Genomic DNA, 22,358 nt, shown 5'->3' on the forward strand with positions numbered 1-22,358 from the left:
AGCTGGGTAATGGGGATCCACAGGTCTGGGAAGAGAGGGAGCGTGTGAGAGACCTCAGCTAAGAACCAAACCTTGGAGGCTCTAACAAACGCCTATTTATGGATTTTCTCCTTCAGTGCTCCTCTAGGGCCTCCTTGGGTTCCTGTCCTCCTGGTCAGCCTGTCCCCTGAGAATCTGAAGAGAAGTGAGACAGCTCCTGAGGTTACAGCCAGCCAGCAGAGGCCAAGGCTCCAACACTGATGGTAGGGCCGGTGGGGCTGGGCGCTCTGGAGTCCCATCCATTATGGGTGGGTGGGACCCTTGGTATACATTCAGGGTGAACACCTCAACTTGACTGCTGACACTGCCTGGGTCTCCTCTGCTCTGTGACTTGAGGACACTGACTCAGACTAAAGCCTCACCTCCAAGTTCCTGGAGCTCCTAGAAGAGGAATCAAGGGGCCCTCAGGGTGCAGGCTGCAAGCACTGCCTCAGTCCCCCAGCACTGTCAGGAGGGTGGGCTGGACTCTGTCAGTTCCCCCACTCATTTGCATAGATGGTCCCTTCTATGCTCACCCAGGGCCTTCACATTTCTCCTAGCAGGGCCTGAATCCTGCCCCTTTGCTGGCCTGAGAAAATCTCAGATCAAGAGCTCATATTCCTGATATGGAACAGAAGGGCATGAGGGGACCCACATCTGGCCACACCTGCTCAAGGCTTCACAGCAAGGACAGTAAGAGGTGGCCATATTCAGGTGGGTCCGTATGTCCTGAGATGAGGAACCTGCTTGGTCCACATCTTGATGCCTGCAGATCCCGGGACTCTTCCTGTTGACCTGAGGCCACCACCTTAAGTCAAAGCCCTATCTCCAAGATACACCAGTAAAGGAAGTGAGGGGATTCCATCCACCCACTGTTCCCTGCAGTTTCCCATGCCTGACAGAAAAGGCAGGGCAGGGCTGGGTCATTTGCATTCTCTGTGTGGGGTCCACTTAGTCCTCAGCTTGACTGCTGGCTGAGCCTGGGACCCTCCCTCTGACCTAAATGCAGCCCCTCCAACCAAGGCCTCCCCCTCCCTGAGACCACTGATCCTGGTATAAGAGAGGAGGCCTCAACTGACAGGTCTGACCATGCTCTCTGGGGAAACAACAGGGGCAAGGCAGATTTCTGTGGGGCCTCCATCTGCCTTCTGGTCCAGGGGTACCCTTCATCCTCCCTCAGGTTCCTCACCTAGGGTCTTAGCAGATCCTGGGTCCACTCTGTCTGTCAATCAGATGGGGGTCCCTGTGTTGGCCTGAGTAACCCACTGAGACCAAGGTCCTCACTTCCCTGAGATCCCAAAGCCGAAGTGAGGAGGACTCACATCCCATCAACCTTCCATGGGGTGTTCAGGGCTGACACCAGGGGCTGCCCCCTTTTGTTCTATAGGGTGGAAGTTCCAAAGTCCTCCTGTGGGTTATTCATCTTTACTCCTGCTGGGACCTGCCGGTCCTCAACCCTCAGCCCCGTGAGGTGAGCAGACATCTCCCCTTTACACATCTCCCTGAGGGTTCTCTAACTTCCTGCCCATGGCACAAGTGAGATTGCCACTTAGGGCTACCGTGGATCAGGTCCCCCCAGAGCCAAGAACAAGGACAGCAGACTCTGCGGGGTCTCTTCTTTCTGGGATGGGGGTACCTCCAGTCCTCATGAAAGGTGCACACCTTGGGTCCTGCAGATCCTTGGACTCCTCCCTCTGCTGACCTGGTGTGGCTCCCTCTACTGGCCTGTCAGTGTCACTGGGACCAAGGTCCTCACCTCCCTGAGACCTCCCGCCTCCAACCACATGGCAGAAATGAAGGCATGCCACATGCCATCCCTGCCTGGGGCCTCCCAGGGCTGAGAACAGGGGAAGCTGGGCGGCTCTGCAAGTTCCCTTCTTCTTTATGATGTGGAGGTAACTTCTTATCTTCAGTCCTTACCAAACTTCCTCCCAATCACTCCTGGAAGACCCTGGACTCTACCCTGTGCTGACCAGGTGTGGCTACCTCTGCTGAGCTGAGGACGCCCCTCAGACCAAGGCCCCCACCTCACTGAGACCTGGGAGGTAGAGGTGAGAGGGCACCACACCGTCACCCCTGCGTGGGATTCCCAAAGCTGACAGAAGGTGCAGGTTTCGGGGGGGGCCTCCACTGTCTGGGTGTCTTCCAGGTATTCAGATTGAATCCTGACAGGGCCCCGCTCTTTCCCTTCTGCTGAACTGTATGCCAAGGCCACCATGTTCCTGATACCCTCAGGGAGAAAGTGGTGGGACAGCATCCCTTCCCCACAGTCCTGCCGAGGCCTCCCAGGACTGACAGTAGGGGCAGGTTTCCTAAGTCTGGGAAGAAAGGTCTTCTGAGTCATCCTTCAGAGCTCTGGAACTCCTCTCTCTGCTGACCTGAGGCCCCACTCTCCAAACCACAGCCCTCTCCTCCCTGACACCCCAAAGGCACAGCGAGTTCAGGCCACATGTGGCCACTGTGCCTGGGACCTCCCAGGGTCGAAGTCCCCACTGATTTGGACTGCAAGTTCCCGTCAGTCCTCCTCTTCTTCCTGCCCTTGACTCCTGGCAGGCTTGGGCCCCACCCCAGCCTGCTGAGCTGAGTCTTCATCCCTCAGATTCCCAAGGCCAAATGAGGAGGCACCTCAGTCTCAAACAGGGGGAGGGTGGGCCCCCTGTCCTGAGGTCCTGGGTGCCCTCAGGCCTCTCTCAGGTCTCCCTTGTCTCCCAGCAGGGCCTGGGCCCTCCCTCTGCTCCCCACGAGCCGTGCTCATGACATGAAGCCCCTTCCCTCCGTCAGCCCTGGATTCAGATGCCAGGATCCACATGCCTGGCCACCATGCCCGGAAATTCCCAGGGGTGACAGCAAGGACAGAGCCCCGCTCTGTGGAGCCCTCAACCCTCTCTGAGGGTCCTGAATGTGATGGCTGGCAGAGCCTGGCTGCTGCCCTCTCCTAGGCAGCCCTGCCCTGGTCACACCAACCTCTGACTCCAGAGTCCCCTGAGGTTTAAGTGGCAGAGAGCTGGGGGAGGCCCAGCCTGAGAAGTCCGCCCCCCGGGGTGGTCCTGGGTTGGCAGCAGTGCTGGTGCTGGATTATTTAGGATCCTCTATCTTGGCTTGCAACGTGGCGTCCCGAGTTCTCCCTCAGCGCCTCACCTTTCCTTCACACAAAGCCTGGGCCCGCTTTCCTCCGCCGCTCTTAGGCCGCCCCTCAAAACCAGGCCCTTGCTTCCCTCTGATCCCTGAGGCGCAAATCAGTGGCGTCACATCCGGGCATCTGGGGCTTTCCTGCGTTGACAGCAGGGGCAAAACCTGATTCTGTCGGGGTGGGAATGGGAATGGGAATGGGAATGGGAATGGAGGAGGGGTGGGGGCGAGGATGGGGGTGATGATGGGGATAGGGGTGGGGATCCTGAGGCTGTAGGTCCTGGCGGTGACGGTGGGCCTGGCGATGAGGCGGGCCCTCAGTCGTTCCTCAGGGTCCTCACCTTGAAGCCTGGCAGAACCTGGGCCCTGCCCTCTCCTAACCACCCCTGCTTTGGTCACACCAAGCTCTGACTCCAGAGTCCCCTGTGGCATAAGCGGCAGGGGTTGGCAGGGTGCCGGGGGGTGACCCAGACTGAGAAGCACGCCCCCAGGTGGTGCAGGGCTGGCAGCAGGGGCGACGCTGAATGATTTGGGGCCCTCTATCTGAGGTGGAGGCGTCCTCAGTCCTCCCTCAGCCTCTCACCTTGCCTCCTCACAGAGCCTGGGTCCACTTCCCTCTGCCGATCTCAAGCCGCCCCTCAGACCGAGACCCTCGCTTCTCTGACCCCTAGGCGTCGCAGCCGGCCACCAAGCCTGGGGCTTCCTCGGGTTGACTGCAGGTGTTGTACCGGATTCTGCTATGAGTGGGGGTGGAAATGGGGGTGGGGGTCGTGAGGGTGGAGGTGGGGGTCGAGGTCAAGGGGGTGCGGACTCTCAGTCATCCTCAGGGTCCTGACCTTGACGCCTGGCAGAGCCTGGATCCCATCCTGTGCGGATGGTGTCTGCTCCCCTCAGACCAAAGCACTGACTCCAAGTCCCCTGAGGTGGCAGTGGAGGGAGGGATATGGTCGGGGCGACAACATTGCCAGGGTCTTCCAAGGCTGACAGGAGGGGCTGAACTGGATTCTGTGGCCCCTCTATGTGGGGTGAGTGGACCCCCAATCCTCACTCAGGAGGGCCCTCCTCCTGGCTCCTGACTCTTTGATGAAGTGATGGGTGGAGGATGCTCAGTTTCTGTCACCTCTGAGTATTTGCCCAGCTGTATCCCTTGCAGAGAATGGCTGCGGGTCCCAGGCCAGGTGCTCCCTGGGGAGCTGCAGCACCTGTGATTGTAGTGACCTCTGAGAGAAGATAGACACCTTCCCACGGGGGCTCCTCCCCAGCCAGAAGTTGACTTGTCAAACCTTTTGTCCTAAAGGGTTTATTTTTACACTGAAGAGGCTGAGCAGCAGCAAGAGAATTGAGGAGTCCTGCATTTTGAATTTATCTGACATTTCATTACACAGTTTAGTGACTTGCATATTTTAATCCGCATTCATACAGTGAGAAATAAATTTTACATTTCTGCTAATTGTATGTGGACATTATATGTCATATATGTGGACTACGCTTATGTTTAGATACATAAACTCCTATGTATGTATATATGTCTATTATATATGAATTTTATGTATTCACATGTATATATCTTTACAGATAAATGTGTAAATATATATTACATATACTTATTTTATTAAACAATATCTACTCATACTATGTATGATTCACTCACGCTATTCCATTTCTAGTTCATTCTTTATATTCTATTTAAGTTATATTTTTGGAAGGCCAGGCCTCACCTACTAAGATGGTTTCAAGTGGGTATTAACAGAACTCTGGAGCCATCGTGTCTCAATCACACCAAGATTCCTGGTGTCCTGATATTACCCCAGGGCTACTGGCATCACATTGTGAGATGCTGCCTCATATTAGGCAATAATAATGGGGTGGGAGTTTAAAATTTTTTTTCTACCCATTCCGTAGTGTGCTGTCAGCACAGGCTACAGACCTCCCCAACTTCTCTGCCACTACCGCATGCCCCAAACACAAGTACCAGTTCAAGAAAGTCTTAGTCTCCCCAGGGATTTCTCTGTTTTGTTGTTTAGATTTTATTGCTAATACTTTTTTTTTTCTTTTTCCATTGTATAGTTTTTCAGAATTGATTTTGGGAACAGAACACAGCAGCCTGAACTTGATTGTTATTTTGACAGCTACAGGTAAGGCACTAGATCTGTACATAATTTAAGCAGAATTGACATCCTTGCAATATTCTGTTTTCCATCAACGAATACGGGATACTCCTCCATTTACTTGGAAATTTTTTTCCAGAATCTATCAGTAAACTTACACAGTTGCCTCCGTTAATATCTCATATATTTTTGTTAGGCTTCTGTTTAATTTTGGATTTTATTGCTTTTTTGAATGCTATATTTTCTGTTTTATATGTTCTAAGTTGCTTTTGTGTGGCAATCCTCTTGATTTTGCTATAGTGATCTACCATTTGCTGCTTTCTGAATCCTCTTAATTATTTGAATATTCCATGTGTCTTTTCCTTTGAATTTTCTTGATCGATAATCATATTCTCAACAAATACTGTGTTTCTTTTCAATCTTCATACCTCTTTTTCATTTTGATATCCATAGCTCTGACTCTTTTGCATTTTTGTTACCCACTGCAGCTATGGACGGTAGCCATGACAGCATATGTCAATGACTTGTGCCTGACATGAATGTGAATGCTTCTTCTAACAGTTCGTATTTAAATATGGTTGCTGCCAATTTTAGGAAATGGAAGTTCCTCTTCCTCTTAGTTTGCTAAAAGTTGTTAATTTGAAATCGCATAGTATTTCTTTCAGAGGCTTTTTCTGTACTCATCGAAATGACCAAATGTTTTTCTACTGTATCTTGTATGTACATAATTACAATTGAATTTCTTTCTAATGTTAAAAATACTTTTGGCTTGCAGGCAGAACAAGATGGCCAAACAGAAGCCTCCACCAATTGTCCTCCCTGCAGGAAGATCAAATTGAACAACTGTCCACACAAAGAACATTTTAATGAGAATGAAAAATCAGGTGAGTGATCATAGTACCTGGTTTTAACTTCATACCAATGAAAGGGGCACTGAAGAGGGTAGCAAAGACAGCCTTGAATTGCTAACACCACACCTATCCCATCTCCCAGCAGTGGCTGTGTGGCACAGAAAGAGAATCTCTGTGTTTAAGGGAGAGAGAGGGCAGTGATTGTGGGACTTTGTGTTGGAACTGACTACTGCCCTGTCACAGCAGAAAGCAACACCAGGCATAAATCAGCCAGTACCCACAGAGGGAGCATTTGGACAAGCCCTAACCAGCGGTCAGAACCTGAGTTCCTCAAGCCTCGTCACTGTGGGCTAAAATGGTCCGTGGTGCTAAATGAAAGGCAGTCTAGGCCACAAGGATTACAATTCTTGAGCAAGTCCTGGTGCTGGGCTAAGCTCAGAGCCAGTGGACTTGGGGGGCATGTAACCTAGTGAGACAACAACCGGGGTGGCCAAGCGGGTGCTCGCACCACCTCTCCCCCAGCCGCAGGCAGTACAGCTTGCAGGTACAGGAAACTCAAGAGAGGAGAGGGAAGAGTAAAGAGGACTTTCCCTTGCAACTTGGATACTAGTTCAGCCACAGCGGGATAGGGCACCAGGCAGAGTCCTGAGGATCCCATTCCAGACCCTAGCTAACAGATGACATTTCTAGACACCTCTTGAGCTAGAAGGGAACCCACTGCCTTGAAGCAAAGGAACCAGTCCTGACAGGATTCATCACCCGCTGACTAAATATCCCTTGGGCCTTGAATGGTCAGCAGGGATACCCAGACAGTATTTGCTATGGACCTTGGGTGACACTCAGAGATGTGCTGGCTTCAGGTGTGACCCAGCAATTTCCCAGCTGTGGTGGCTACAGGGAGAGACTCTTTCTGCTTGAGAAAAGCAGAGAGAAGAGTAAAGGGGATTTTATATTGCAGCTTAGGTACCATGACCAAGTGGGATTTATCGCAGGGATGCCAGTATGATTCAACATACACAAATCAATCAATGTGATACATCATATCAACAGAATGAAGGACAAAAACCATATGATCATTTCAATTGATACTGAAAAAGCATTCAATAAAATGGGCTAAAGATATGAATAGACATTTCTCCAAAGAAGACATACAAATGTCAAACAGGTATATGAAAAGGTGGCCAGCATCATTGATCATCAGAGAAATGCAAGTGAAAACTACCGTGACATATTCATCTTACTCCAGTTAAAATGGCTTTTATCCAAAAGACAGGCAGTAACAAATACTGGTGAGGATGTGGAGAAAATGGAACACTTCCACACTGTTGGTGGCCCCACTTCTGGGTATATATACTCAAAAGACAGGAAAATCAGTATATCAAAGAGATATCTGCACTCCCATGTTTATTGCTGCACTATTCACAATAGCCAAGATTTGGAAGCAACCTAAATGTCTATCAACAAAAAAATGGATAAAGAAAATGTGGTACATATACACAGTGGAGTACTATTCAACTATAAAAAAGAATGAGATTCTGTCATTTGCATCAATATGGATGGAACTGGAGGTGATTATGTTAAGTGAAATAAGCCAGGCACAGAGAGACAAACACTGCATGTTCTCACTTACTTGTGGGACCTAAAAATTAACAATTGAACTCATGGAGATAAAGAGTAGAACAATGGTTATCAGAACCTAGGAAGGGTAGTTGTGGGAGGAGAGGGGATGGTTAAAAGGTACAAAAATATAGGTAGACAGAATTAGTAAGATCTAGTATTTGATAGCACGACACAGTTTGACTACAGTCGACAATAATTTATTGTACATTTTAAAATAACTAAGAGTATAATTGGATTGTTTGTAACACAAAGAAAAGATAAATGCTTAAGGTGATGGATACCCTATTTATACTGATGTGATTATTACACATCGTACGCCTGTATCAAAATCTCATGTACCCCATAAATATATACACCTACTATGTATCCACAAACATTAAAAATTTGAAAATAATAATATTTGTATTCCTTGGATATAGGCTTCTTGTTTATTTAATCCACTGCTGTGTTGAATATGCAATTATCTATTTGGGGTATTTGCTGCAATATGAGTGAACTTGGCTCAAGTGTTGCATGGGGATTCAGGTGTCATCAGCTGGTTTTTTGAATCCAGAAGAGGGAGCCCAGGAGAATGTGTTGAAAAACTGCCTATCCTTTTGGATTCTTTGGAATAGCTGAGATAAGATGGTGATTCGTTTTGCCTGACTATTTGGTAGACCTGGCCTCCAAAACTGCATGTCCTGGAACATTTGAGGGTAGCTTGAGCTTCTAATTGGCTTTCATTTTATGGATGAAACCACAGTTTATCCATTCACCTCTTGAAGGAAATCTTGGTTGGTGATTATGTATAAGCTGCTATATCCATTTGGGTACATGATTTTGTGTATGTGAAGCGAAGTTTTCAATTCACATAGGTAAAACCTGGAAATATGATTGCAGGGTCTAATGGTAAGTCGATGTTTAACTATATAAGAATTGTCCCAATGGCCTTGTAGAATGACTGTAACATTTTGCTTCCCTACCAGCAATGAATGAGAATTCCACATCCTCCTCCAGAATTTGGTATTTTCAGGTTTTTGGATTTTAGCAATTCTAATAGGTGTGTAGTGGAATCTTGCTGTTGTCTATATCTGCATTTTTATTGAATAATTACGGTAAGCATCTTTTCATATGCTCTTTTTGTGATCTGTGTATCTTCGTTGGTGAATTATCTTCAAATCATTAACATATTTTTATTGGATTGCTTGTTTTCATGTTGTTGAGTGTTAAAACTTCCTTATTCAGGATATGAGTCGTTCATCAGACACAGGATTTACAAGTATTTTCTCCCAATCTGAAGCTGTATTAGTTCATTTTCACACTGCTATAAATAACTACCTGAGACTGGGTAATTTATGAAGAAAGGAGGTTTAATTGACTCACAGTTCCATATGGCTGGGGAAGGCTCAGGAAACTTATAATCATGGTAGAAGGCAAAAGAGAAGTAAGCACCTTCTTAACAAGGCGGCAGGAGAGAGCAAGAGAGAGGGGACATGTCACACTTTTAAACCATCAGATCTCATGAGAACTCACTCACTATCACAAGAACAGCATGTGGGAAACCGTCAGCAGTTGCAAAGATGATTCAGCGAGGATCCATATACATCACACCCAGTTTCTTGTATTATTAACATCATACATGAATATGATGCATTTGTCACAACTTACAAGCCAATAGTCATCCTCAGTGACTTTTTACTGTTCCGGGATCCCATATAGGATACATTATTTTAGTCATCATGTCTCCTTAGAATTCTCTTGACTGTGATAGTTTCTCAGGCTTTCCTTATTTTTGATGACTTTAACAGTTTTGATGAGTATTGGTCAGGCAATTTGTGGAATGACCCTCAATTGGGATTTGAGTTTTTTCTCATAATTAAACTGGGGTAATGGTTTGGGGCAGGAAGACCAGAAAGATGAATTGCCATTCTCACCACACTTTATTCTACCACCATGATTTATCACTGTTGATGTTGACTTTGACCACCTGGCTGAGACAGTGTTTGTCAGGCTTTCCCTCTGTAAGGTTATTACTTCCCGCCTTTCCATATTATACTTTTAAAAAGGAAATCATTAGGCGCACGCCACATAACTAGGGAAGGGGTGGCACTGACATGAATGATTTGGAATTTTTCTCAGTGGGAGATTTGTTTATTCTCCCCTATTTATGTATTTATTCACGCATGGATTTACCTCAGATGAACTCATGGTTATTTATTATATGTTTTGGGTTATAATCCAATACCACTTTATTTTGTTGTTCAAATTGTTCCACCTTTGTCCATTGGAAGCTCTTTCAGTTGGCTCTGGTATTCCTTTCACATACCTCCATCATTATACATGTTTTTTGCTTTGCCTTACTTTCTGTCATGACGAAGTGTTTCAGACTCATTTGTATATTTCCTGTTCCAGTCATAGAAGAATTCATTTTTCCATGGATTTCTGCTTCCTTTTTATTGGAGAAGAATACTAGAATCCTAGATGTGGGTGTTAGGTATGCTCATTGTTCCTGGGGAGTTGTTGCTCCTAGCTGTCTCATCTGACAGAGTAAGGAAATGTATGTGTGTTTATAAACCTGTACATATACACTTATCTATAAGTGTGTGTGTGTGCAATCCTCTGTATGTATATTAAGCTATACAGGAGTTCTTACTGATGTCTCCAACACTACTCCTTTACCACAAGGAGCTTCTAGCCTACTTCCTTTGTTTCTCTGTAAGTATCCACTCCAACAATGAGAGATCTGGCTCCTACCATTCTTCATCTATAAAAGTAGTTGCTCCAGCTGGGCGTGGTAGCTCACACCTGTAATCCCAGCACTTTGGGAGGCCGAGGCGGGCAGATCGCGAGGTCAGGAGATTGAGACCATCCTGGCTAACATGGTAAAACCCTGTCTCCACTGAAAATACAAAAAATTAGCCAGGCATGGTGGCGGGTGCCTGTAGTCCCAGTTACTCGGGAGGCTGAGGCAGGAGAATAGTGTGAACTTCGGAGGCGGAGTTTGCAGTGAGCCGACATCGTGCCACTGCACTCCAGCCTGAGTGGCAGAGCAAGACTCCATCTCAAAAAAATAAAATAAAATAAAAAATAAAACTAAATAAATAAAGTAGTTGGTCATGGGTAGATATATATACATACGTACGTGTGTGTGTGTGTGTGTGTGTGTGTGTGTATACAGTAGAACCAGAATTGTTAACCCCCATCCTTATGGGAAACAGACTTATCAACTAGACTGTAGTGCTTTTCATTATAGTGCTTTTTTCATTTTAACACCAAGCATTTAAGATTTGTCCATGCTTTTCTGTTGCTTGATAGCTCATTTCTTTTTTTCACAAATAATGTTCTATTATTGTTGGACCACAGTTTGTTTGTCCGTTCACCTATTGAAGAACATCCTGGTTGTTTCGAATTTTTAGTAATTATGAAATAAGTTGCCATATACACTTGTATGCAAGTTTTTTGTGTGGACGCAAGTTTGCAAGCTAGTTGGATGTATACCTAGGAATAGCAAGACTGTGCTCAGCTTTGTTAAAAACAAACAAACAAGCAAACAAAAACCTGACAAACCATCTTTGAAAGTGGCTGTACTAGTTTGCATTCCCAGAAGCAATGAATGACAGTGTCTGTTGCTCCTTAGTGTTGCCAGCAAGTGGTATTGTTAGACATACTAGTAGCTGTGTATCTCATTGTTATTTAATTCACAATTCACTAATGAAGAATGATGTTGACGGTCTTGTCTTATGCTTATTTCCCATCTGTATATCTTCTTTGGCGATGTGTCTGTTCAGAGTTTCTGCCCGTTGATTGAGTTTTTATAAATTTGTTTTCTTATTGTTCAGTTTTAAGCCTCCTTTGTAGATTTTGGATACACATCCTCTACCAGATACATGTTTTGCAAACACTTTGTCATAGTCTGTGACTTCTCTTTTCTTTTTCCTAACAATGTCTTTCAAAGAGCATTTGAGGTTTCTTTTTTATTTTTAGAAAGTCTAACTTATCAATTTTGCCTTTCATAGACCATCCTTTTGATGTTGTATCTAAAAAACTTATCACCAAAACCAAAGTCATGTAGATCTTCTCCTGTTTTCTTCAAGAATTTTTATAATATTGCATTTTAAATTTGAGTCTATAGTATACTTTGAGTTTATTTTTTGTGAAAGATATAAAATTTTATCTAGGTTCATTTCTTTGCATATTAAGATCCATTTGTTCAGGTGCCCTTTGTTGAAAAGACTATCATTTCTCTATAGGATTATCTTTGCACCTTTGTCAAAAGATCAGTAAACTATATTTGTATGGATCTATTTCTATTTTGTTTCATTGATGTGTGTCCATTCTTTTGGCAATATCATACTTTGTAGATTGCTGTACCTTACAGAACAAGTGGTGTACCAAAGCTGACATCAACCATGAGAAATCATATTTCTAGTAGGTTGCTTTTACATGATGTGAAGAGAATGGCATTTTACCTCTGAGATCTTCCCCCTGGAAGTTCATACTCTCATTCTAATCATGACAGAAATATAAGACAAATCCCAGTAGAGGGGCTTTATGCAAAATAGCTGACCAATGCGCCTCAAAACTGTTAAGATCAAAGTCATCAAACATAGGGAAAGTCTAAGATCTGCCACAGCTAAGAGGAGCCTATGGAGGTATGAGTAAATGTGAAACAGTGGTCCTAGATGAAACTCTGGAACAGAAACAAAAATGCATTAGGTAAAAACAAAGGAAATCTGAATAAAGTATGTACTTTGGTTAATAGCAATGTGTTAATATAGGTTCAATAGTTGTAACAGATGTGCCATACCAATGGAAAATGTTAATAAAAGAGGAAACTGGATGTGGAGCATAGGGCACTCAATGCTAGGTTTTCTATTTTTCTCTAAATCTAAAGCTACAAGTTTATTAACAATGAAAAAAATGTTAGCAAACTACTTAAAGAATATTTACCAAAAAACTACAGCAAACATCAAAAAGTTGAAAGTACTTTTACTTTGAAATTGTGAAAGACAATGATTCCTGCTATCACCATTTCTATTCAATACTGTAATAGAGGTACTAGCCAGTGCAGTAACACTAAGCAGATGAAATAAAAGGGCTAGAGATAAAAATAAGAAACAAAATTTGCCGAATTAACAGATGATTTTTAGATTGTATATAAAGAAAATTCAAAATAAGGGTAAATTATTCATTTAATAAAATGTATATAAAAGTTGCGGGACAAATATGATCAATTTACCAAAAAAAAGTTTCTGCAGTAACAGTATGAAAATAAGAATAAACAAAATATATCTTGTAAAATGAATCTAAGCAAAGAAAGCTTAAGAACTTCATGGAAATTAAATGAATGAACTAATTAAGGCTTAAAATGTAAAATAAATGGATGTGAGTATTCAATATTGTAGACGTGTTAATTACTTCCAGAAGTAATCTACAGATGATTACAATCCCAACTGAAACATTCAAGTCTTTATGTGTGAATGTGTGTGCTTACATACATGTGTGTGTAAAATATTGCAAGATGATTCTGAAATTTAAATTGACATGTGATATAGTTTCTATATCTGTCCCCACCCAAATGTCATTTTGAATTGTAATCTCCATTGTTGGAGGTGGGGCCTGGTGGGAAGTGATTGGATCATGGGGCTGGATTTCTCATGAATGGTTTAGCACCACCCCCTTGGTGCTGTTATCGTGATAGTTAGTGAGTGAGTTCTCACGAGATCTGGTTGTTTAAAAGTGTGTGGCACCTCTCCTGCCTCTCTGTTATTCCTGCTCTGGCCATGTGACGTACCTGCTTCCACTTCACCTTCTGCCATAAGTTTCCTGAGGCCTCCCCAGAAGTTGAGCAGATGCCGGCATCATGTTTCCTGTACAGCCTGCAGAACCGTGAGCCAATTAAGCTTCTTTTCTTTATAAATTATCCAGTCTCAAATATTTCTTTATAGCAATGTGAGAAAAGATTAACACAACTTGCAATAGGCCAAGCATAGCCAAGATATTCTTGAGATAAAAGAAGATAAGAGGAGTTCCTCCACCAGATAATAAGAACGGCTAGAAAGCTATAGTGATAAAGAATTTGTGGTATGGATACAAGGTGTAACGAATAGAACAATGGAGCAATAGGAATAGAGATTCTTGAAACACACCCACTTAATACATGGACTTTTGATTTATATATTTAAAAAGAGCAGGAGAGATAGGGCAATAATAAAGCTATAACTTTTAATAAATGACAGTGAAACAACTAAACACCCATGTAGAAAACAAAATGTAACAGGAACCCTCCTTGGAATTACACACAAAAATTAATTCCAGGAGGATTAAAGAACCACTTTTTAAAGGTTTCCTGTGACTTTTTAAAAATACACATAAAATACATGGAATGGTAAAAATGAGCCTTCATATGTTTCTGTCATCTAGAGAGCAAGCTGTATGGGTCAAGGAGGGCATTGATAATGCTGGAGGGGAAAGGACTGAAAGAGGCTAGGGACATTGGTCAGTACCAGAAGGGATGGAGATGATACAAGTCAGGGAGGAAGAGGGGAAATGGCAGCTCCTTCTGCCCCTTATCTCTGACATAGATGACCTTCCTACCCTCAGGGGTCTTCATTTTCAAAGAGCTAGACCTGGTGGCTAGACAGGAGAAGGGTTAGGAGAAGGCTACCTGGACCAGTGACTTGTTCATTCCATCTCTCACCACAGCCCCTGCTGATCCCTAGAGTCCTGGAGCTCAGAGAAGTGTGACCTGACAGTGATTCCTGAGACTTCTGACAAGGCTTGTTGGGCTAACACCCTGATCAGGCCCAGGAAGCCTCTGTCAACTTAGAGAGGCAGTGCCAGGTTGTCCACATGTGATGGGAGTAAAGTGCTACCTCCCTCCTCATCTGGGTGAGAGCCACTGGTTGGAAGAGGGGTTTGGGGGCTTTGGCCTCTCTCCTTTTTTACTCATTGCAAGATGTCCCCCAGATCCTGTTCCTTGACAGAAAACCCTCGCTGTAGACCTCCACTAGTGGGACTTGGAGTACTTAATGGAGCAAGGCAGGGGAGTCTCTCTCCTTCCTGAGATCAGAGATCAGTGTGAAGAAGACAGGTATCATGGGATAAGCCTGAACTAATTCCACAGTGGGCAGAGGGCCTCCAGGAATGAAGGACTTTCTCCATCAGCACATGAACTACCACGGGTATGGGCAGGATTTTCCTAACAGTGTTTTTTAGCGAGTAGTTATTAATTTTAATAATGTCTAACTTATTCATTTTTTCTTTCATGAGTCATGCTTTCGGTGTTGTGTCTAAGAAGTCATAGCTAAACCCAAGTTCACCTTGATTTTCTTCCACGGATGGGGAGTCACCAGTGATGCTGGTTGGAGGGCCTTTCCTCCAGCATATGAACTACCACTAGTCTGGGGAGTTGGGTCACGGAAGTGTCTTAATGAAGACTCTCCACCATCAAAATGGGATTTGGAGCTTCTGGTTGGAAATGCTTCAGGCTGACAGCCTCTGAATGAGAATGGGGTCACCCAAAATTAGGCCCAGGGTGATGGACTAAGAGGGCCTTATAGGAGGAAGAGCATTATCTTGATCATCTCATCTACCCGTGATCAACACCCACCCAGATCAATGCCTGCACCACCTCTGCTCCATGTACTTTCTTTTAGCTGCCCTCACACTTGACAGAGCCCTCAGCAATATTCAGGAACCCTGAGATTCTAAAAGAGGTAGATTTGTGTTTTGTGAACGAGTTCACTGAAGGTATGAGTCATCTCCAGATTTACTGTGCCCAGGCCCAACTCAGCTGTTGCGGAGTTTACTTTCTTCCTCAGTTTTGGCTTCAGCATCTCAGGTGCAGTTAGCCTATCTTGTAGCCAGAATGGGGTATACAACCTCAAAGGTGAAGGTGGAAAATCTTGGGCATTTCTTTTACAATGATTTCATTTTGCCTCCCCGTGTCAGATCCACAAGGCCAACTTTTCTCAGATCTTTACTGAGAATATTGTGGGGTTCCTGAAGATAAAGCCCATGATGTTTGCCCCTTAAGATTGCAGCCCCAGGTAGTTTATCACTTACATTACCCCACACTCAGCTTTCAGAAATTCATCAAAATCACCATTTAGATGTTCTTACCAGTTTATGGCTCCAGCAGCTTCTGCTACAGGTAAGCAGATCTTACCTGTTCCTCTTTGTATGCACCAGTCGCTCCACATTTTCAGTCAGTGGTTTGCCCTGCAATCTCAGTTCTCTGATGGGTGTAAGAAAAAGTTTTCAGTTTGTCAAGCATTTTCTTGTAAGAATGGGAGTGCCAACTTACAACTGTATATCCTTTTTAGTGGTTGCTTTAGTTATTATATATACCTAGCTTATCTCACTCTACTGTTGTCAACATTTCGCCAGTTCGAGTGAAGTGTAGAAACCTCACCTCCCTTCATATCCTTTTACCCTTCTCCATTTATGATGTGGTTGTCTTAAGTATTTCTTATACATACATTTAAAGACACATTAGACCATTCTATAATTTTTACTTCAACTGTCAAACATAACTTAGAAAACTCAAAGGAGAGTCTATTGTATTTATCCACATTTTGTTTACCATGTTCTTTCTTCCTTCTCCATGTTCCAATTCCCCATTATCCCTTTTATCATTTCCTTTCTGTTTAGGGAATTTCCTCTAGCCATTCTTCTAGGGTAGATCTCCTGGTGACACAGTCTATTAGTTTTCCTTAATTTGGGAATATCTTGATTTTCCCTTCATTCCTGAAATATATTTTTGCCATATGTAGGGTTGTGTTAACTGTTCTTTTCTTTCAGCTCTTGAGAGATGTTGTGCTTCTTTCTTCTGGGCTTCATGGTTTCTGTTGCAAACCTCACTGCAATTTGAATTATTTTCCCTCTAAACTGAGATGTCATTTCTCTCTCGCTGCTTTCAAGAATATTTTTTTGTCTTTAATTTTCAGAAGTTTGACTATGACGTATCTTGACTTGGATTTATTCTCCTTGGATTCACTCACCTTCTTGAATTTATAAGTTTATGAGTGTTGCTAAACTTGGACAGCGTTAAGCCATTATTTCTTTGAGTACCTCTTCAGCCCTATTCTCTTTCTCTTCTCTTTCTGGTATTCTAGTGACATGAATGTTCAATCTTTTGTTATGGTCCCTCAGGTCTCTGAGGCTCTGCTCATTTTTATATTGATGTATTTTTTCCCTGTTGTTCAGACTGAGAAATTTCTATTGTTCTATCTTTCAGTTTACTGATTCTTTCCTCCGTCATCTCCATTCTGCTTTTTAGCCCATCCATTAAGTTTTTCATTTCAGTTACTGCTTTTTTCAGTTCTAAAAATGTCAATTGATTTTTCTTTATATATGCTACTTCTTTGCTGAGATATTCTATTTTTTCCAATTGTTTCAGGTGTGTTTATAATTGCATGCTGAAGCATTTTTATAATGGCTGATTTAAAATCTTTGTCAGATAATTCTCAATGTCCATCGTCTTGGTGTTGACATGTATTGACTGTGTGTTTTTATTCAGTTCAAGATCTTCCTGTTTCTGTTATGTGAATGGTTTTTGATTGAGCTGTTGATATTTTGGTTGTTATGTCATATTATTCTGGATCTTATTAAAACCTTATGCTTTAGCTGGCTTTCTCAGACATCACTCTAGCAAAGAAGATAGGGCACCACTTCATTACTGACATGTGGGAATAGAAGACCAAGTTCCTCACTTGGCCTCCATTAACACCCAAGTGGCAGCCCACTCATTACTACTGGGTTTAGGTGGGAGTTCTGGCCCCATACTAGGGCTCTACTGATACCTCCTTGTCTGAGAGGGGTGGGTGTTTCTCATTACTGTTCCCCATGTGGCCTCCACTGACAACACAGGTTGTAGGGATGGTCTCATTGTTCCTGGACACTGGTGAAAGTCCTTACTTTTTACGAGGCCTCCTCTGATGACACCCGAGTCAAGAGAGGAAGGGGCAACTTGTTATCTTTGAGTGGAAGTGTAGGTTCCCTACATGAGCTGTGTAAACAACATGCTGTGGGGAGGGAAATGCTTCATTACTACATGCTGGGAATAAAAGCCCAAGGTCTCTACTCAGTCACCTCTGACACCACTCTAGTGCTGGTGAGGGAGTACTTGGAGCCCTTGGTATAACCTAGTGAGGGTGGCAGTCTAGGCTCCCCTCTTAGCCTTTGCTGGTGTGCATGTGAGTGGGGCCATAGATTTTTTTGTATGTGTTGATATTTGGTGAGAGTAGAGCAGTTAGTGTCTAAAAGTTTTCTGTCTTGCTAGGTTACCCTTTGCCTGATTTTATTTTTTGGTTAGAGAGAGGAGGCTTTTGTTGAGGCTATTCCCCTCAACTCCCTGTACCTGTTGGCTTATTTAGCTCCATTTCTGAGATATATAAGGCATAAAGAAAACACAGGGAATCCCAGCATTTTGGGAGGCCGAGGTGGGCAGATCACAAGGTCAGGAGTTTGAGACCAGCCTGGCCAACATGGTGAAACCCCATCCCTATTAAAAATACAAAAATTAGCTGGGCGTAGTGGCGTGCACCTGTAATCTCAGCTACTGGGGAGGCTGAGGCAGAAGAATTGCTTGAACCCGGGAGGGGGAGGTTGCAGTCAGCCAAGACCATGCCACTGCACTCCAACCTGGGTGACAGCGAGACTCCGTCTCAAAAAAAAAAAAAAAAAAAAAAAAAAGAAAAAGGAAAACACAGGGAACTCACCACTATGTTGTTCCTTGGATTCCAAGGTCCCTAGCCGGTCTCCCTCTTTTCTCTACCATTCAGACCCGTCTTGCTGCTTGTTTTATGTATAACATTCTGGGCATTTAGTTGTGCTTAGCAGGAGACATAGGAGAAAGGGTGTGTACTCCATCTTCTCAGAAGTGGAAGTTGAATCCCTACAGATAATTTTAAAACAATGAAATTGATAAAAGCCAATCTTGATTTTTATCACCACCATATTCCAGTATGTCTATATAATTTCTGTGATAAAATGTTCTCCCCCCAATCTTTTATCCTTATTTTTTCAAAAGTTATTTTTCTTTTCAGGGAATTGTCAACCTAAATATACAGAGAGAGGATCTCTAAAAGAAAATTTGGGAATAGAGCGTTGCATTGGGATTACACGTGCCATAGTAAATGATGTGTATTCAGAGAGGCAAAGGAAGACAAAGGTTTTAAAAGGAAAAAATAAGGAGACTTACATAAATCCTTTGAAATAATTATCCTTAGGCCAGTCGCGGCAATTCACGCCTGTAATCCCAGCACTTTGGGAGGCCGAGGCGGGCAGATGGCCTGAGCTCAGGAGTTTGAGAACAGCTTGGCCAGCATGGCAAAATCCCAAATCTACAAAAAATACAAAATATTAGCCAGACGTGGTGGTGCACACCTGTGGTCCCAGCTACTTGGGGGCTGAGGTGGGAGGATGGCTTGAGCCCAGGAGGCAGAGGTTGTAGTGAGCTGAGATTGAGCCACTGCACTTCAACCTGGATGACAGAGTGAGAATCCGTCTCAAAAAAAAAAAAGGAAATAATTATCATTGACTACAAAGATCAATAACAAAGGTGATGCCAGGCCGAGGTTGGATAAGCAGTTGCTGGGCAGATGCCCTCACAGAAGTATTTTTAGCAGGTTGTAATGGCTTTTGTGTAAGGTTGTAGTTTTTGCAGACTCTTGTTATCAGGCATTCTTACATGAGAACCCTTCCTTCATAACTTTTTCAGCTATATTTGTCAGTGGTTTTTTAACATTAGTGACTCCATTTTGATTCTGACAACTTTCACAGAATGTAATTTCTAAAAATGGTTTTATTGAGATATAGTTGATATACAATAAACTTCCCAAAGTATACAATTTAATACATTTTTTCATATATATACATCAGCAAAACCTCACCACACTACAGATAGTGAACATATCCATCATTCCCAAAAGGTTTTTCCCGTTGTAATTCCTCCCTCTTGCCACTTCTGAATCCCCATTCCCAGGCAACCACTGATCTGTCTGTCGTGATAGACTATTTTAAATTTTTTAAAAGATTTACATAAATACTTAGAAGTGGGATAGCTCCATCATATGATAGGGGTATTATTAACTTTTTAAGAAACTACCAAACTGTTTTGAAGATGGTTGTATAATTTTACATTCTCACCAGGTATATATGAAAGTTCCAGTGTTTTATATTCTTGCCAACATTTATAAGGACTAAATCTTTTCAATTTTAACCATTCTGATATTTGTGTCATTATCTCATTGTGATTTTGATTATCAGTTTCCTAATGAATAATAATGTTGAGTTTTTATTCATGTGATTATTTTCCAGATTTATCTCTATGTATTTCTTATTTTCTAAAGTTATTTTAAATTGCACTGTTGTGTATTTCAACTTCAAATTGTGCATTGTTAGTTTATACAAACACAATTGATTTTTGTATACTGATCTTTTATTCTGCAACTTGCTAAATTCAGTTATTAATTCTAGAAGCATTTTTTTTAGATTGATAGAACTTTCTACATATATTATCTTGTGGTCTGTGAAAAAGACAATTTTACTTCTCCTTTTCCAATCCGGAGGCCTCTTCCAGTCCAGGTGATCCATTGTACTGGCAAGAACCTCAAGTACAATGTTGAACAATTTCTCTCTCTTTACCACAAACTCATCAGTCTTAGGTTATAGTTTCTACATGCAAATCCCCAGCACAACTTCCAACACAGGAATATCTACCTCTTCCTCCCTATACTGTTAAAACCCAAGCCTTCTTTGGGAGGCCGAGGTGGGCGGATCACAAGGTCAGGAGATTGAGACCATCCTGGCTAACACGGTGAAACCCCCGTCTCTACTAAAAATACAAAAAAAATTAGCCAGGCGTGGTGGCGGGCCCCTGTAGTCCCAGCTACTCGGGAGGACGATGCAGGAGAATGGCGTGAACTTGGGAGGTGGAGCTTGCAGTGAGCCAAGATCGCGCCACTGCACTCTAGTCTGGGCAACAGAGCAAGACTCCATCTCAAAAAAAAAAAAAGAAGAAGAAGAAACCCAAGCCTGGGTGCTATACTTAAAGAGATTAACATGACCCCCATATTTGAAACAAGACTAGAATACGTCTGACAGCCTGAAGGCAGTGATTTCAGACTGAAAAACAGAAAATTGAAAAGAGATATGAGTATACTGGGAAAAGGAGGGGAATGGCAAAGTCCCCTGGTGGTAACCAAGAAGTAGGTGGTCTTCAAGATGCATGAAAGCAAATTGTAGGCAGGAAATGGAATGATTCGCATTTCCACAAAAGACTTAATATAGCTACACTACCATGGAGGGATTTTTAGGTAAGACATACAAACACTAGGTAATGGTGAAGGGTGGCAGAGGACAGAATGTATTAATACCACTGAATGGGGTGGGCCATGGGAGAAGACTTGGAGGAGACACCCTCTCTCTGCTACGTGACCCACCAGAATTGAAGATGGGGAAATGAACAGGGTGACAGATCAGTTTGGAAGGCTCTTTATGGGTGCTAAAGAAATGCCCCTTAATTCAACCAGAGTATCTAGGCCCTCCAGTATCCTCCTCTGAATAATCAAAGCTCAGGAATGTGTCTTGCCGTTACCCTGGGAGGGGTATATATAGTGAGGCTAGGACGTCTGGAATAGACTGTTGAGAGACGCTGGCGTGGTAAAGATGGCCAGGAAACCATGAGTCTCCAGCCCAGTTGTCCAACGACTACCTACCAACACCAAAGAAGAGGAAAAGAGGACGGCCACCTCTCAATCCAGGCCCAGAAGCCCTATCAAGGTGGGCAGCCCACTCAAGCTCCGACTCCTACCCTGTCCTGTCCTGGCATAACCCCCACCCCAGCCTGCACCCCTTCTCATGAAGCTTCTGTTCCCACCCTCTTCCTTCCTCCTCCCCAAAACCATTCCCTTCTGTGATCTCCCTGCTGTCCTTCCAGGTTCCCAAGACAACCTGAAAGGGAAAAGGAACCCTTGGAGGGAGTTCCAGGAAAAAAAAAGCTTCTCCCTAAAAGACCACCGCTTCCAGCAAACCTGAGGAAGGGAGTAGGCCAACACTATCTAGCCACTGCGACCAACTGAATAAGGAACTCGATAAAATCAGCCACAGCAGGACCAAGTAAGCCAGGAGACCTCCACCATCTCCAGCATTTCCCTGCACAGCCTGTAATTTCAGGGCAAGGCCAGAGACCTCAAATCTATCTGAGAAGTCCCCAAAAGTCTGACCCACTCCCCCCTACCCCCACCGGAGAAATAGGCAACAAGGTCTAGAGTATATTTTGCACCCCACAGGGTGATGAAAATAAAATGAACCTGTTGTAAAATGATGTGTGGGTCTGCATATTCTCAGATGATGGGGAGGGAGGAAGGAAGGAAGAGGCAGTGGTGTGGGAAGGGAGAGAGGTGGGTATTCTGGGGTTGGGGCCAGACGTACAGTCCACAATTAGCCAGACATGCAAGATAAGGGTTGCATCAAGGTTGGACACTGAAGACAAATCTCCTTTTTTTTTTGTTTGTTTTGTTTTTATCATTATTATTATTATACTTGAAGTTCTAGGGTACATGTGCATAACGTGCAGGTTTGTTACATATGTATACTTGTGCCATGTTGGTGTGCTGCACCCATCAACTCGTCAGCACCCATCAAC

The 22,358-nt window shown here is 43.6% G+C and overlaps 1 protein-coding gene across 1 annotated transcript in view; it reads right to left on the reverse strand.

Annotated features, from left to right (window-relative positions):
- Nucleotides 1-3,753, reverse strand: part of LOC105535674 (melanoma-associated antigen 2) — a 40,058-nt gene extending 36,305 nt beyond the window's left edge. The window contains exon 1 of the mRNA XM_011974838.1: nt 3,731-3,753. The gene's annotated coding sequence lies outside the window, so the exon portion shown is untranslated. The remainder of the gene's footprint in view (nt 1-3,730) is intronic.
- Nucleotides 3,754-22,358: the final 18,605 nt, after the last annotated feature.

Source organism: Mandrillus leucophaeus, unplaced genomic scaffold, assembly GCF_000951045.1.
Source record: "Mandrillus leucophaeus isolate KB7577 unplaced genomic scaffold, Mleu.le_1.0 Scaffold1495, whole genome shotgun sequence".
NCBI lineage: Eukaryota > Metazoa > Chordata > Mammalia > Primates > Cercopithecidae > Mandrillus > Mandrillus leucophaeus.